Raw genomic sequence first — 15,449 nt, 5'->3', positions numbered from 1 at the left:
GGCGCCGGGACGGAGCGGCGGCGGCGCGTCGGCGGGCGGGGACGCGGCGGCGCCGGGCGACGCGGGCCGCAGGGCACGGGGCGGCGGCGCGGCCGGATGGGCCGGGAGGGCCCGACCCGGGGCTCGGCGGGGGAAGCGGTGGCGTGCCACGTGGCGGCCTCCGATTGGACGGGGCGCGGCGGCGGACGCGTCCGGCCAGGGATGGACATGTCCGGCGCGCGTGGAGGGGAAAAATCTAGGGTTTGGGGTAGAATGACCCGAAAATTTCGGGGGAGGTCTAGTTTTATAGGTAGAGGGAGCTAGGAGCGTCCAAATGAGGAGCGGTTTTCGCCCACACTATCGTGATCGAACGACTGAGAGCATGGAGGGGAGTTAGATGGGTTTTGGGCCACTTTGGAAGGGGTGTTGGGCTGCAAAGAGAGAGGGGCTTTACGGTTACCCGGTTAACCGTTGGAGTACCAAACGACCTCCAAATGGCACGAAACTTGACAGGCGGTCTACCGGTGCTATAACAAGGCCGCTTGGCAAGACTCGGGCCATTCCGAGAACGTTTAACATCCACACACAACAGGAGACAAAAGGGGAACGCTAGAGGGCATAGGAGTGCCGGATCGCAAAACGGACAACGGAGAAAAGGCTCGGATGCATGAGACGAACACGTATGCAATGCAATGCACATGATGACAAGATAAAATTCAACACGCAAGCAAATGACATGGCAATGACGGCGAATAACTGGCAGACACCTGGCACATCAAATCCGGGGCGTTACATCTTGACAGTTTCCACGAAGGCCCCTATGGGCCAGGTGACGTTGGGGAGTTTGCTCACCATAGCACCTCCGCAATCTGTGTGCTGTCCGTCAACCAATTTTGGCTTCACGTTGAAGACTTTGAGCCATAAGCCAAAGTGGGAGGGGGATATGGAGGAGCGTCTCACACACGACGATAAACGCCGAGATGTGGAGGAAGGATTTTGGGGCTAGATCATGGAAATCTAGCCCATAATAGAACATGAGGCCGCGGACAAAAGGGTCAAGTGGAAACCCTAGTCCGCGGAGGAAGTGGGGGATAAATACCACCCTTTCGCCGGGCTCCAGAGTGGGGATGACCTGCTTCTTGGCAGGGATCCTGTGCGCAACGTCCGCACTCAGGTACCCCGCTTCCCGGAGCTCCTTGATGTCCTTATCCTTCACGGAGGAGGCCATCCACTTGCCTTGGGAACCAGATCCGGACATGACGGTGGGGAAGACCGAAGCATGGGTGCTAGAGCTCGAAGATGGGAAGGGTGAGGAAGGAAGAAGGCGTGTGGTAGAAAAGGTGGATCTTTATCCGCTTATATAGGCCATGAATACCGAGCACCCGCCACACTAGCCTTAAAACCTCGCCTGCTCCCAATGTGGGTATGCACCGCAATAAGTTGGATTACCCAAATGCCATTGATGTGCAATCCCATATTAAGTGGGCACGATATCTATTTTGACAGGACGTGCAAATGAGGCGTGGCCTCGAAACACGGAATGCGGGGTGTGAAAACGGTTCAAAATGCCGAAGGGTCAAGTCTGACGCTTTGTCGAAAAATTTGTCAGTAAAAGACAATGTTCTCATTTTTTATATCCTTCCTTCGCGGCTAAGGGTTGTGTTCATTATGAAAAGCCGGATATAATTCTTTTACAGAAGAAAGCCGATGTGTATTCTTCAAGGAACCCGCCTTGCAATGCCACAGACAATCTGAACGCTGAATATATCTTCATTGAAGAAAGGTTTAGGGGCTACTGTGGGAGTCCTGGACTAGGGGGTCCTCGGGCGACCGGTCTGTCGATGTGGGCCGGACTGATGGGCTGTCAAGATACAAGGCAGAAGATCACCTCTCATGTTCGGTGGGGACTCCTGTATGCGTGGATGGCAAGTACAGGTGTCCGGATATGTTATTCCTTTTTGTAAAACCGACTTTGTACAACCCTAAGCCCCTCCGGTGTCTATATAAACCGGAGGGTAGATCGGAGGTAGGATCACAACATTGCTAGGCTAGCTACTCTAGGGTTAGCCGAATCGATCTCGAGGTAGATCAACTCTTGTAACCCCCATACCCTCGAATATAATCAAGCAGGAGTAGGGTTTTACCTGCATTAAGAGGGCCTGAACCTGGGTAAACACTGTGTCCCTTGTACATAGTTACCATTGGTCCTCAGATGTACAACTTGGGCCCCCCTACCCGAGATCTGTTGGTTTTGACACCGACAGCGGCCAAGGGTGGAAGGGAGCGCCCCCTGCGCTTCCTCCCTTTATATAAGCGTGGGGGGCTGGAAGGCTTGCTCCCCAAGCCTCTAGGGTTGTTGGTCAAAGGGGGGAACAAAATTCTCTCCTTTCCTTCCCCACCAATCGCTATCCCCTTTTTAGAGAGATGTGGGGCCTTGCCCCACTACCCATGTTCATGTGGCCCCCATGCAGGTGGGCCCCACTCTAGAACCTTCCAGAACCTTCCCGATATAATACCGAAAAACCCCGAACATTTTCCAGAACCTTGAATATGACTTCCCAGATATAAATCTATACCTCCGGACCATTTTGGAGCTCCTCATGATGTCTCAGATCCCATCCAGGACTGCGAACTACTTTCAGACTTCACCATATGAATATCCCAATACTACCCTAGCATTACCGAATGTTAAATGTGTGACCCTATGGGTTCGAGAACATGCAGACATGATCGAGACTCCTCTCCGATCAATAATCAATTGCGGGACTTGAATGCCCATACTGACTCCTACATATTCAACGAAGATCTTTATCATTTGAACCACGATGTTGAGGATTCGGTTAATCCCGTATATAATTACCTTTCTCTGGTGATATGTTACTTGCCCGAGATTTGATCATTGATATCGCCATACCTAGTTCAATCTTGTTACCAACAAGTCTCTTTACTCGGTCCATAGTACAAGATCATCGTGACTAAACTCATTATTCATATGTTTGCAAGCTATTCACGATGTTGTATTACCAAGAGCGCCCAAAGATATCCCTCCGTCACACGGAGCAACAAATCCTAGTCTCGACCCATGCAACCCAACAAACACTTTCTGAGATACATGTAGAGCACCTTTGTGATCACCCAATTACAAAGTGGTGGTTGATAACCCACCAAGTATTCTTTTGGTATTTGGGAGTGGCATGACCTCATGGTCTAAGGAACAATACTTGACATGAAGAAAGTTGTAGCAATTAAAGTAAGTGATACGATTTGATGGTAAGCTTACAGTTGGGTCTGCCTATCACATCACTCTCCTAATGATGTGATCCCATTATCAACAACTCATTTCCATGGTTAGTAAATCTTAACCATCTTTGATTAATGAGCTAGTCTAGTAGAGGCTCACTAGGGGCAATGTATTCATTTATATATCCACACATGTATTTAAGTTCCGATCAATAAAATTATAGCGTGGATAATAAACATTTATCATCAATAAGGAAATATGATAATAACATCTTTATTATTACCTCTAGGGCATATTTCCAACAATGCTAGTAACTTTTGTACACTCCATGCTCGAGAAGTTTGGCAAGATAGTATACCAGGCGGGTCCTTACCACATGGAAGAGGTGGATGTTGGAATTATGTATCCTGCAACAATATTCAAATTACTTGTAATCATTAATATTTGGAATACCTTACTATGAAATTATAAATGTATTTTTACACATGGAATTGTTCTATATGTTTAGCATGAAATTATTACTTGCTGGAACATACTTAAGTAATATATGCTTTAGTAAGCTGGTTGAATATCAGTGGAAACAATATAATATGTATATTGGAAGGACTCCCCAGGTACACTGATAATGGGAAGGAACTAGATCATATAGTTAGATTACAACCCAAATTTGATCTACATAATTAGAAGAATTTACACTCTATTATGGTGTGTTGCTCACAAGCGCGTGCTCTGGGGACATAACAGGTGGAATCTGTTAACAAACAAATTAGATCATGGTTGTAATTTCATCTGCTCTATCGCGGAAACTAGTGGAAAAAGACTAGGAATCTTATTTGTATATGAGGTGGACTCTTTGGAAAGGCAGTATAAGAAGGTCCCTACCCCTATCAGGGGGATGAACCCCGGGTAGGCAATGGAACCCGGATCCTTTTAAAAGTAGATGGATTGCTGGAGCTTGCACACTTTGTTAGCATCTTTAGGATTGACAAAAACTTTCTGGTTGCATCATATACAACTCTTCTTTAATAAATCCATTAAGGAATGCAGTTTTGACATCCATTTGCCAGATTTCATAAAATGTGGCAATTGCTAACATGATTCAGACAGACTTAAGCTTCGATACGAGTGAGAAAATCTCATCGTATTCAACACCTTGAACTTGTTGAAAACATTTCGTAACAAGTCGAGCTTAGTAGATAGTAACACTACTATCAATGTCTATCTTCCTCTTGAAGATCCATTTATTTAACAAGGCTTGCTGATCATCGAGCAAGTCAATCAAAGTCCATACTTTGTTCTCATACATGGATCACATCTCAGATTTTATGGCCTCAAGCCATTTCGTGGAATCTGGGCTCATCATCGCTTCTTTATAGTTCGTAGGTTTGTTATGGTCTAGTAACATAACTTCCAGAACAGGATTACCATACCACTCTGGTGCGGATCTTACTCTGGAAGACCTACGAGGTTCTGTAGTAACTTAATCTGAAGTTTCATGATCATCATCATTAACTTCCTCACTAATTGGTGTAGTAGTCACAGGAACAGATTTATGTGATGAACTACTTTCCAATAAGGGAGCAGGTACAGTTACCTCATCAAGTTCTACTTTCCTCCCACTCACTTCTTTTGAGAGAAACTCCTTCTCTAGAAAGGATCCATTCTTAGCAACGAATGTTTTGCCTTTGGATTTGTGATAGAAGGAGTACCCAACAGTTTCCTTTGGGTATTCTATGAAGACGCACTTCTCTGATTTGGGTTCGAGCTTATCAGGTTGAAAACCTTTTTCATATAAGCATCGCAACTCCAAACTTTAAGAAACGACAGCTTAGGTTTACTGCTAAACCATAGTTTATACAATGTCGTCTCAACGGATATAGATGGTGCCGTTTTAACGTGAATGCAGTTGTCTCTAATGCATAACCCCAAAACAATAATGGTAAATCAGTAAGAGACATCATAGATCGCACCATATCCAATAAAGTGCGGTTACGACGTTCGGACATACCATAACTTTGTGGTGTTCCAGGTGGCGTGAGCTGTGAAACTATTCCACATTGTTTTAATTGAAGACCAAACTCGTAACTCAAATATTCGTCTCCATGATCAGATCATAGAAACTTTATTTTTCTTGTTACGATGAATTTTCCACTTTACTCTGAAATTCTTTGAACTTTTCAACTATTTCAGACTTATGTTTCATCAAGTAGATATACCCATATCTGCTCAAATCATCTGTAAAGGTTAGAAAATAACGATACTTGCCACGAGCATCAACACTCATTGGATCACATACATCGGTATGTATTATTTCCAATAAGTCAGTAGCTTGTTCCATTGTTCCGGAGAACGGAGTTTTTAGTCATCTTGCCCAAAAGGCACGGTTCGCAAGCATCAAATGATTCATAACCAAGTGATTCCGAAAATCCATCTTTATGGAGTTTCTTCATGCGCTTTACACCGATATGACCCAAACGGCAGTGCCACAAATAAGTTGCACTATCATTATTAACTTTTCATCTTTTGGCATCAATATTATGAATATGTGTATCACTACGATCGACATCCAACAAACTATGTTCATTGGGTGTATGACCATCGAAGGTCTTATTCATGTAAACAGAACAACAATTATTCTCTGACTTTAAATGAATAACCGTATTGCAATAAACATGATCAAATCATATTCATGCTCAACGCAAACACCAATAACATTTATTTAGGTTCAACACTAATCCCGAAAGTATAGGGAGTGTGCGATGATGATCATATCAATCTTGGAACCACTTCCAACACACATCATCACATCACCCTCAACTAGTTTCTGTTTATTCTGTAACTCCTGTTTTGAGTTACTAATCTTAGCAACCGAACAAGTATCAAATACTCAGGGTTTACTATAAACACTAGTAAGGTACACATCAATAACATGTATATCAAATATACCCTAGTTCACTTTGCCATCCTTCTTATCCACCAAATATTCAAGGCATTTCCGCTTCTAGTGACCATTTCCTTTGTAGTATAATCACTCAGTTTCAGGCTTTGGTCCAGCTTTGGGCTTCTTCGCGGGACTGAAAACTTGCTTGTCATTCTACTTGAAGTTCCCTTTCTTTCCCTTTGCCCTTTTCTTGAAACTAGTGGTCTTGTCAATCATCAACACTTGATGCTCTTTCTTGATTTCTACCTTCGTTGATTTCAACATCACGAAGAGCTTGGAATCGTTTTCGTCATCCCTTGCATACTATAGTTCATCACAAAGTTCTACTAACTTGGTGATGGTGACTAGAGAATTCTGACAATCACTATCTTATCTGGAAGATTAACTCCCACTTGATTCAAGCGATTGAAGTACTCAGACAATCTGAGCACATGCTCACTAGTTGAGCGATTCTCCTCCATCTTTTAGCAATAGAACTTGTTGGAGACTTCATATCTCTCAACTCGGGTATTTTCTTGAAATATTAACTTCAATTCCTGGAACATCTCATATGGTCCATGACGTTCAAAACATCTTTGAAGTCCCGATTCTAAGCCGTTAAGCATGGTGCACTAAACTATCAAGTAGTCATCATATTGAGCTAGCCAAACGTTCATAACGTCTACATCTGCTCCTGCAATAGGTCTGTCACCTAGCGGTGCATCAAGGACATAATTCTTCTATGCAGCAATGAGGATAAACCTCAGATCACGGACCAAGTCCGCATCATTGCTACTAACATTTTTCAACATAGTTTTCTCTAGGAACACATATAAAAACATAGGGAAGCAAAAACATAGGGAAGCAACAACACGAGCTATTGATCTATAACACAATTTGCAAAATACTACCAGGACTAAGTTCATGATAAATTCAAGTTCAATTAATCATATTACTTAAGAACTCCCACTTAGACAGACATCTCTCTAGTCATCTAAGTGATCACGTGATCCAAATCAACTAAACCATGTCCGATCATCACGTGAGATGGAGTAGTTTCAATGGTGAACATCATTATGTTGATCATATCTACTATATGATTCACGCTCGACCTTTCGGTCTCCGTGTTCCGAGGACATATCTGTATATGCTAGGCTCGTCAAGTTTAACCCGAGTATTCCGCGTGTGCAACTGTTTTGCACCCGTTGTATTTGAACGTAGAGCCTATCACACCCGATCATCACGTGGTGTCTCAGCACGAAGAACTTTCGCAATGGTGCATACTCAGGGAGAACACTTCTTGATAATTAGTGAGAGATCATCTTAAAATGCTACCGTCAATCAAAGCAAGATAAGATGCATAAAGGATAAACATCACATGCAATCAATTTAAGTGATATGATATGGCCATCATCATCTTGTGCTTGTGATCTCCATCTTCGAAGCACCGTCGTGATCACCATCGTCACCGGCGCGACACCTTGATCTCCATCGTAGCATCGTTGTCGTTACGCCATCTATTGCTTCTACGACTATCGCTACCGCTTAGTGATAAAGTAAAGCAATTACAGGGCGTTTGCATTTCATACAATAAAGCGACAACCATATGGCTCCTGCCAGTTGCCGATAACTTCTGTTACAAAACATGATCATCTCATACAATAAAATATAGCATCATGTCTTGACCATATCACATCACAACATGCCCTGCAAAAACAAGTTAGACGTCCTCTACTTTGTTGTTGCAATTTTTACGTGGCTGCTACGGGCTTAGCAAGAACCGTTCTTACCTACGCATCAAAACCACAACGATAGTTTGTCAAGTTGGTGCTGTTTTAACCTTCGCAAGGACCGGGCATAGCCACACTCGGTCAACTAAAGTGAGAGGGACAGACACCCGCTGGTCACCTTTAAGCAACGAGTGCTCGTAGCGGTGAAACAGTCTCGCGTAAGCGTACGCGTAATGTCGGTCCGGGCAGCTTCATCTCACAATGCCGCTGAACCAAAGTATGACATGCTGGTAAGCAGTATGACTTATATCGCCCACAACTCACTTGTGTTCTACTCGTGCATATAACATCAACGCATAAAACCTAGGCTCTGATACCACTGTTGGAAAACATAGTAATTTCAAAAAATTTCCTACGTACACGCAAGATCTTGGCGATGGCATAGCAATGAGAGGGGAGAGTGTCCGTCCACGTACCCTCGTAGACCGTAAGCGGAAGCGTTATGACAATGCGGTTGATGTAGTCGTACGTCTTCACGATCCGACTGATCCAAGCACCGAACGTACGGCACCTCCGAGTTCAGCACACGTTCAGCTCGATAACGATCCCCGGGCTCCGATCCAGCAAAGCTTCGGGGATGAGTTCCGTCAGCACGACGGCGTGGTGACGATGATGATGCTCTACCGGCGCAGGGCTTCGCCTAAACTCCGTGACGATATGACCAAGGTGGAATATGGTGGAGGGGGCACCGCACACGGCTAAGGAACGATCCGTAGATCAACTTGTGTGTTATGGGGTGCCCCCTGCCCCCGTATATAAAGGAGGGAGGGGGAGGTGCGGCCGGCCCCCTTGGGGTGCGCCTGGAGGAGTCCTACTCCCACCGGGAGTAGGACTCCCCCTTCTTGCCTTGGTGGAGAAGGAAAGGGGGGAGGGGAAAGAGGAAAGGGGGGCGCCGCCCCCCCTTCCTTGTCCTATTCGGACTAGGGGGGGGGGAGGGGGCGCGCGGCCTGCCCTGGCCGGCCCTCCTCTTCTCCCTCATGGCCCACTAAGGCCCATTAACCCCCTGGAGGGTTCCGGTAACCCCCCGGTGTTCCGGTAAAACCCTGATTTCACCCGGAACCTTTCCGATGTCCAAACATAGGCTTCCAATATATCAATCTTTATGTCTCGACCATTTCGAGACTCCTCGTCATGTCAGTGATCACATCCGCGACTCCGAACAAACTTTGGTACATCAAAACTTATGAACTCATAATAAAACTGTCATCGTAACGTTAAGCATGCGGACCCTACGGGTTCGAGAACTATGTAGACAAGACCTAGAACCATTCTCGGTCAATAACCAATAGCGGGACCTGGATGCCCATATTGGTTCCTACACATTCTACGAAGATCTTTATCGGTCAAACCGCATAACAACATACGTTGTTCCCTTTGTCATCGGTATGTTACTTGCCCGAGATTTGATCGTCGGTATCCAATACCTAGTTCAATCTCGTTACCGGCAAGTCTCTTTACTCGTTCCGTAATGCATCATCCCGTAACCAACTCATTTGATCACATTGCTTGCAAGGCTTATAATGATGTGCATTACCGAGAGGGCCCAGAGATACCTCTCCGACAATCGGAGTGACAAAACCTAATCTCGAAATACGCCAACCCAACATGTACCTTCGGAGACACCTGTAGTACTCCTTTATAATCACCCAGTTACGTTGTGACGTTTGGTAGTACCCAAAGTGTTCCTCCGGTAAACGGGAGTTGCATAATCTCATAGTTACAGGAACATGTATAAGTCATGAAGAAAGCAATAGCAACATACTAAACGATCAAGTGCTAGGCTAACGGAATGGGTCATGTCAATTACATCATTCTCCTAATGATGTGATCCCGTTAATCAAATGACAACTCTTTTGTCCATGGCTAGGAAACTTAACCATCTTTGATTCACGAGCTAGTCAAGTAGAGGCATACTAGTGACACTATGTTTGTCTATGTATTCACACATGTATTATGTTTCCGGTTAATACAATTCTAGCATGAATAATAAACATTTATCATGGAATAAGGAAATAAATAATAACTTTATTATTGCCTCTAGGGCATATTTCCTTCAGTCTCCCACTTGCACTAGAGTCAATAATCTAGTTCACATCGCTATGTGATTTAACACCAATATTCACATCTGCATGTGATTAATACCCATAGTTCACATCATCATGTGATCAACACCCAAAGGGTTTACTAGAGTCAATAATCTAGTTCACATTGCTATGTGATTAACACCCAAAAGAGTACTAAGGTATGATCATGTTTTGCTCGTGAGAGAAGGTTAGTCAACGGGTCTGTCATATTCAGAGCCGTATGTATTTCGCAAATATTCTATGTCCACAATGCTCTGCACGGAGCTACTCTAGCTAATTGTTCCCACTTTCAATATGTATCCAGATTGAGACTTAGAGTCATCTGGATTGGTGTAAAAGCTTGCATCGTTGTAACTTTTACGACGGGCTCTTTTATCACCTCCATAATCGAGAAACATCTCCTTAGTCCTCACTAAGGATATTCTTGACCCATGTCCAGTGATCTACTTATTAGATCAAAATTGTATTCCTTTGCCAAACACAGAGCAAGGTATACAATAGGTCTGGTTCACAGCATAGCATACTTTATAGAACCTATGACTGAGGCACAGGGAATGACTTTTCATTCTCTTTCTATTTTCTGCCATGGTCGGGTCTTGAGTCTTACTCAACTTCACACCTTGCAACACAGGCAAGAACTCCTTCTTTGACTGTTCCATTTTGAACTATTTCAAAAATTTATCAAGGTATGTACTCATTGAAAAATCTTATCAAGCGTCTTGATCTATCTATATAGATCTTGATGCTCAATGTGTAAGCAGCTTCACCGAGGTCTTGCTTTGAAAAACTCTTATATAAGTATCTTTTCATGCTATCCAGAATTTCCATATCATTTCCAATTAACAATATGTCATCCACATATAATATTAGAAATGCTACAGAGCTCCCACTCACTTTCTTGTAAATACAGGCTTCTTCAAAAGTTTCTATAAAACCATATGCTTTGATCAACTCATCAAAGCGTATATTCCAACTCTGAGATGCTTGCACCAGTCCATTGATGGATTGCTGGAGCTTGCACACTTTGTTAGCATCTTTAGGATTGACAAAAACTTTCTGGTTGCATCATATACAACTCTTCTTTAATAAATCCATTAAGGAATGCATTTTTGACATCCATTTGCCAGATTTCATAAAATGTGTCAATTGCTAACATGATTCAGACAGACTTAAGCTTCGATACGAGTGAGAAAATCTCATCGTATTCAACACCTTGAACTTGTTGAAAACATCTCCCAACAAGTCGAGCTTAGTAGATAGTAACACTACTATCAATGTCCATCTTCCTCTTGAAGATCCATTTATTTAACATGGCTTGCTGATCATCGAGCAAGTCAATCAAAGTCCATACTTTGTTCTCATACATGGACCATATCTCAGATTTTATGGACTCAAGCCATTTCGTGGAATCTGGGCTCATCATCGCTTCCTCATAGTTCGTAGGTTCATCATGGTCTAGTAACATGACTTCCAGAACAGGATTACCGTACCACTCTGGTGCGGATCTTACTCTGGAAGACCTACAAGGTTCTGTAGTAACTTAATTTGAAGTTTCATGATCATCATCATTAACTTCCTCACTAATTGGTGTAGTAGTCACAGGAACAGATCTCTGTGATGAACTAATTTCCAATAAGGGAGCAGGTACAGTTACCTCATCAAGTTCTACTTTCCTCCCACTCACTTCTTTCGAGAGAAACTTCTTCTCTAGAAAGGATCCATTCTTGTTAACGAATGTTTTTCCTTAGGATCTGTGATAGAAGGTGTACCCAACAGTTTCTTTTGGGTATTCTATGAAGACGCACTTCTCCGATTTGGGTTCGAGCTAATCAAGTTGAAAACCTTTTTCATATAAGTATCGCAACTCCAAACTTTAAGAAACGACAGCTTAGGTTTACTGCTAAACCATAGTTCATACGGTGTCGTCTCAACGGATTTAGATGGTGCCCTATTAAACGTGAATGCAGCTGTCTCTAATGCATAACCCCAAAACAATAGTGGTAAACTGATAAGAGATATCATAGATCGCACCATATCTAGTAAAGTACGATTACGACTTTCGGACACACCATTACATTGTGGTGTTCCAGGTGGCGTGAGTTTTTGAAACTATTCCACATTGTTTTAATTGAAGACCAAACTCGTAACTCAAATATTCATCTCCACGATCAGATCGCAGAAACTTTATTTTCTTTTTACGATGATTTTCTACTTCACTCTGAAATTCTTTGAACCTTTCAACTATTTCAGACTTATGCTTCATCAAGTAGATATACCCATATCTGCTCAAATCATTTTGTGAAGGTCAGAAAATAACGATACTTGCCACGAGCATCAACACTCATTGGATCGCATACATCGGTATGTATTATTTCCAATAAGTCAGTAGCTTGTTCCATTGTTCCAGAGAACGGAGTTTTAGTCATCTTGCCCAAAAGGCATGGTTCGCAAGCATCAAATGATTCATAACCAAGTGATTCCGAAAATCCATCTTTATGGAGTTTCTTCATGCACTTTACACCGATATGACCCAAATGGCAGTGCCACAAATAAGTTGCACTTATCATTATCAACTTTGCATCTTTTGGCATCAATATTATGAATATGTGTATCACTATGACCGAGATCCAACAAACTATTTTCATTGGGTGTATGACCATCAAAGGTTTTATTCATTTAAACAGAACAACAATTATTCTCTGATTTTAAATGAATAACCGTATTGCAATAAACATGATCAAATCATATTCATGCTCAACGCAAACGCCAAATAACATTTATTTAGGTTTAACACTAATCCCGAAAGTATAGGGAGTGTGCGATGATGATCATATCAATCTTGGAACCACTTCCAACACACATCGTCACTTCACCCTCAACTAGTTTCTGTTTATTCTGTAACTCCTGTTTCGAGTTACTAATCTTAGCAACCGAACAAGTATCAAATACTCAGGGGTTACTATAAACACTAGTAAGGTACACATCAATAACATGTATATCAAATATACCCTTGTTCACTTTGCCATCCTTCTTATCCACCAAATATTCAAGGCATTTCCGCTTCTAGTGACCATTTCCTTTGCAGTATAATCACTCAGTTTCAGGCTTTGGTCCAGCTTTGGGCTTCTTCGCGGGAGTGCCAACTTGCTTGCCATTCTGCTTGAAGTTCCCTTTCTTTCCCTTTGCCCTTTTCTTGAAACTAGTGGTCTTGTCAATCATCAACACTTGATGCTCTTTCTTGATTTCTACCTTCGTCGATTTCAGCATCACGAAGAGCTCGGGAATCGTTTTCGTCATCCCTTGCATTATAGTTCATCACGAAGTTCTACTAACTTGGTGGTGGTGACTAGAGAATTCTGTCAATCACTATCTTATCTGGAAGATTAACTCCCACATGATTCAAGCGATTGTAGTACCCAGACAATCTGAGCACATGCTCATTAGTTGAGCGATTCTCCTCCATCTTTTAGCTATAGAACTTGTTGGAGACTTCATATCTCTCAACTCGGGTATTTGCTTGAAATATTAACTTCAATTCCTGGAACATCTCATATGGTCCATGACGTTCAAAACGTCTTTGAAGTCCCGATTCTAAGACGTTAAGCATGGTGCACTAAACTATCAAGTAGTCATCATATTGAGCTAGCCAAACGTTCATAACGTCTGCGTCTGCTCCTGCAATAGGTCTGTCACCTAGCGGTACATTAAGGACATAATTCTTCTATGCAGCAATGAGGATAAACCTCAGATCACGGATCCAATCCGCATCATTGCTACTAAAATCTTTCAACACAATTTTCTCTAGGAACATATCAAAATAAATATATGAAAGCAACAACGCAAGCTATTGATCTACAACATAATTTGCAAAATACTACCAGGACTAAGTTCATGATAAATTAAAGTTCAATTAATCATATTACTTAAGAACTCCCACTTAGATAGACATCCCTCTAATCCTCTAAGTGATTACGTGATCCATATCAACTACACCATGTCCGATCGTCACGTGAGATGGAGTAGTTTCAACGGTGAATATCATTATGTTGATCATATCTACTTATGATTCACGCTCGTCCTTTCGGTCTCCGTGTTCCGAGGCCATATCTGTATATGCTAGGCTCGTCAAGTTTAACCCGAGTATTCCGCGTGTGCAACTGTTTTGCACCCGTTGTATTTGAACGTAGAGCCTATCACACCCGATCATCACGTGGTGTCTCAGCACGAAGAACTTTCGCAACGGTGCATACTCAGGGAGAACACTTCTTGATAATTAGTGAGAGATTATCTTAAAATGCTACCGTCAAACAGAATAAGATGTATAATAGATAAACATCATATGCAATCAAAATATGTGACATGATATGGCCATGATCATCTTGCACCTTTAATCTCCATCTCCAAAGTACTGTCATGATCTCTATCGTTACCGGCACGACACCATGATCTTCATCATCTTGATCTATATCAATGAGTCGTCACATGGTCGTCTCGCCAACTATTGCTCTTGCAACTATTGCTATCGCATAGCGATAAAGTAAAGCAATTATTTGGCACTTGCATCTTATGCAACAAAGAGACAACCATAGGGCTTCTGCCAGTTGCCGATAATTTCAACAAAACATGATCATATCATACAACAACTTATATCTCATCACATCTTGACCATATCACATCACAACATGCCCTGCAAAAACAAGTTAGACGTCCTCTACTTTGTTGTTGCAAATTTTACGTGGCTGCTACGGGCTTTAGCAAGAACCGTTCTTACCTACGCATAAAAACCACAACGATAGTTCGTCAAGTTGGTGCTGTTTTAACCTTCGCAAGGACCGGGCGTAGCCACACTCGATTCAGCTAAAGTGAGAGAGACAGACACCCGCCAGTCACCTTTAAGCACAAGTGCTCGTAACGGTGAAACCAGTCTCGCGTAAGCGTATGCGTAATGTCGGTCCGGGCCGCTTCATCTCACAATACCGCCGAACCAAAGTATGACATGCTGGTAAGCAGTATGACTTGTATCGCCCACAACTCATTTGTGTTCTACTCGTGCATATAACATCAACGCATAAAACCTAGGCTCGGATGCCACTGTTGGGGAACGTAGTAATTTCAAAAAATTTCCTACGTACACGCAAGATCATGGTGATGGCATAGCAACGAGAGGGGAGAGTGTCCGTCCACGTACCCTCGTAGACCGTAAGCGGAATCGTTATGACAACATGGTCGATGTAGTCGTACGTCTTCACGATCCGACCGATCCAAGCAGCGAACGTACGGCACCTCCGAGTTCAGCACACGTTCAGCTCGATGACGATCCCCGGGCTCCGATCCAGCAAAGCTTCGGGGATGAGTTCCGTCAGCATGACGGCATGGTGACGATGATGATGCTCTACCGGCGCAGGGCTTCGCCTAAACTCCGCGACGATATGACC

The sequence above is a fragment of the Triticum dicoccoides genome, chromosome 7B, assembly GCF_002162155.2.
Source record: "Triticum dicoccoides isolate Atlit2015 ecotype Zavitan chromosome 7B, WEW_v2.0, whole genome shotgun sequence".
NCBI classification, from domain to species: Eukaryota; Viridiplantae; Streptophyta; class Magnoliopsida; order Poales; family Poaceae; genus Triticum; species Triticum dicoccoides.
The sequence above is the reverse complement of the archived record's forward strand: the minus strand, read 5'-3'. Positions refer to the sequence as shown.